This window comes from Sinocyclocheilus anshuiensis, unplaced genomic scaffold, assembly GCF_001515605.1.
Source record: "Sinocyclocheilus anshuiensis isolate Anshui unplaced genomic scaffold, SAMN03320099.WGS_v1.1 scaffold479, whole genome shotgun sequence".
In the NCBI taxonomy this organism is placed as follows: domain Eukaryota; kingdom Metazoa; phylum Chordata; class Actinopteri; order Cypriniformes; family Cyprinidae; genus Sinocyclocheilus; species Sinocyclocheilus anshuiensis.
In genome coordinates this window covers 836129-839328 of record NW_015551042.1, presented here as the reverse complement: position 1 = coordinate 839328, position 3200 = coordinate 836129, and positions in this window count along the sequence as shown.

Sequence of the window (3200 nt, the reverse complement as noted above, 5' to 3'; positions counted from 1 at the left end):
ATCAGCGGGCGTTTGATGAACCGCTCGCATTGGTGCTTTAATTGCCTGAATGATCTAATCTCAGCATTAACATTATTGCTTTTGTCTACATAAAGGTTTATATTTCACCGTAATATTGTGTGTTGCTGTTGTTGAGCTGTTTAGCCCCAGAAGTGTAGTGTTGGTTTAGTCATGTTCAGTATTGTTACAGCTTGTATCTGCATTTACTTTAATAAATCTATTACAAAATTGTTTAGGATATTACAACCAGGGTTATTTTTAGTATCATTGATACTATTATAGTTCTTAATTAATATTTTATTAATATAGTTTTTATTTTTAATTTTTGTGTTTTCATTTTAGCTTTAGTTGAAGTTTTAGTAATTTTGTAGTGTTTTTGTCATTTTATCAGTATTTTTTTGTTTTGTTTAAATATGTCTAATATAGTTTTTATCCATTTTTGTTTTAGTTATTTTATACATCAAGTTAAACAAAATTAAAATGAGAAATGTTGCCTTGGCTTATTATTTTATTTGATTATTTCAGTGAAAGATTATTACAAAAATTGTTTTATGGTTTTAGTTTTACATAACTATAATAACCCTGTGTACAACAATATTTAAAAAGTCTCAAAGTCTAAAGTATAATTTCACAAATTATGGATTTGTATGATTGTGATTTTGGGAACAAAATTAGTTCTGTTGACATGATTGCATTATTTAATTTATATTTACATAAGACTTCATAACAGATAAATGAATGACAAAGTATTTTTTTTTTAAATGAGAAGTAATTTAGACAATTATCTAATTGATTTTTTAAATATGACATCTGAGATTTCAAATGAAGGTTCGAGGCTTGGTATAAATTATAACAAGCCTAAGAATATAATTCAAGTTATGAAGGGCTCATGAATGATTCAAACATTTATTTCACAGGAAACCAACTGTAAAACATATTCCTCTCAATACGTTCTGCTCTGCCATATATTCCTTGTATATATCTCCACAATGCTGATGGATAGCGTTATAAAATAAACTAATTAAATCTGAAAAATGAATTGTGCCAATATTCCATTCCCCGCATTGTTACGGAGTGGAGTTAAACTATTTTTGCCATCAAAGTATTAAAGGCATAAATCAGCGGTCAAATAAAAGCGTGTGCTGGAGAGTTATTGTTTGAATGGAATGACAAAATCATTAGAATCAAATTTATGACCCGCGGTCACAAAGCCTGAGAGACGCTCACGCTCGCTTCACTACCTAATGATGTCTTCAGACTAAACTGATAAACCCTGTTCATCTTTACCAGTCCATCAGCATTAACCTTCACAAGTGTCCAGTGTGTATGTTGACTGTTGATGCATTACTTTAGGGAATAAGAGCTATCTCTTATGAAAACTATCTCTTCTGAACATGCAAAATTCAGTATAGCATTTTCTTTACGTTCCTTCATGTTAAAGGGGTCATAGGATGCTACATGCACATTTACAAGTTGTTTGAACTGAAATGTGTTTTGGCAGTGTGTGTACACAACCACCCTATAATGATAAAAATCCACCCAGTGTTTTTTTTTAAATCTGGTTAAATGTTTACCCCTTTCTCAAATCGAGCCGATCTCAGATGCCTGTCTGTGTGATGTCACACAGACAGGCCCCTCCCATGATAGTTTGATTGACAGTAGCGTTTCAGCACAGACTGGACTGGTGTCTTACCTTAGACCCGCCCTGAGTGAGCTATCATCAGTCCGCCATTGTTTCAGTGCTGCTGAAGTGGAGATAAAACTCATTTTGAGAAAACGGCCATTAAATAGGCGTATTGTAAAGCACATTAAAATAGACATATAAATGTGTATTTGGGATGTTTTCCCAACATTTTAAAACTGACCAATGCATGAAAAAACAATGTTGTGTCTTGCCTTAAATATAAGCATTAGATGGTATGTGGCATTATCAACTTTGCAGTGTCCTAATGATCGCACTGTATCAATTTATTACTGAATTTAATTTTTATTACTATGTACCTTTTATTACGATTAATTGTTTAATCACTTTTATGTACAGTAAAGCACTGTAGATGATCTTTGTGCTATATGAATGCAATTGCCTTGCCTATACCTTTAGTGTGTAATGCATAATAACTTTAACAAAGCATGAATTTATTTGTAGCTTTTTTTCTTGAAATATCAGACATTTTTCATGTCCCCATTATTACATTTTAATAAGCTTCAATAAAATCAGTTGTACTTCATTTTGCTTTTGTTAAAATTAATATGCATGCTTATTGTGCAGTTTTTCTTCATGCTTTTCTGACTAAATGATTCCAGCGGGAGCAGTTCTTTTAGTCTTTATCAGTATCCATTGTTCACATTTATACAGGCCTCATCAAAATGAGCCCAGTGATTCATTTTTCAATGGTAACCTTTTCAAATGAAATGAGAAAATGTAAAAAAGCCATTTTCTTGAAAGTGTGGCATATATGGAGCATGAACCAAATGGTCTATTATTCACGTCATGAAAAGTATTGAGAACGTATTTAGACAATTCAGTGCTTTTTCCTTCATATAATGCATTAATAAGATGATTTGCGATCTTTTCATCGAGCTGAAGTGACTCAAAGTGAATCACTTGAATCTGTCAGTGAGTCTAAAAGTGTCCTAATGGAGATCATTACAGCGCTCTTTATGTTACAGTATATATCAACTTTTCCTATTTTGCTATTTCATACATTTCATTGATAGATAGTTTTATGTCAAACAATCATATTCTCAAATTAACAGCAGGTTCCCACTGAAGTCAATATATTTTTTCATGGTCATTAATGTAATAAAAATATTCAAAAGCTATTTTGCAGTCAAAACTTTAACGTTTGTGTCTACACCAAAAATATAAACAATTATAATTCTACCCTGAGAAATATTCATAGGAGTGTGACAACTTGCCCCGACTAAACGGGCACAATAAACCAGCCAAGCAATGTATTTTTTTATTTATTTAATTATTTATAGTTGTTCAGACACATGTATATACAAATACAGACCTTAGATTTTTTTCTCTTTTTTTTCCAAAAGTTTGTTCCTGTTTGTACATTGGGGAAAAGCAAGTACAGCACCCAGAGATGCAGAAGAGAAAATGGAAAGAGCAGAACCAGTGTAATCAGAAGTACAGGAGTGAGATCTGAATCAACAAACACACACACACACACACACACACACACACACAC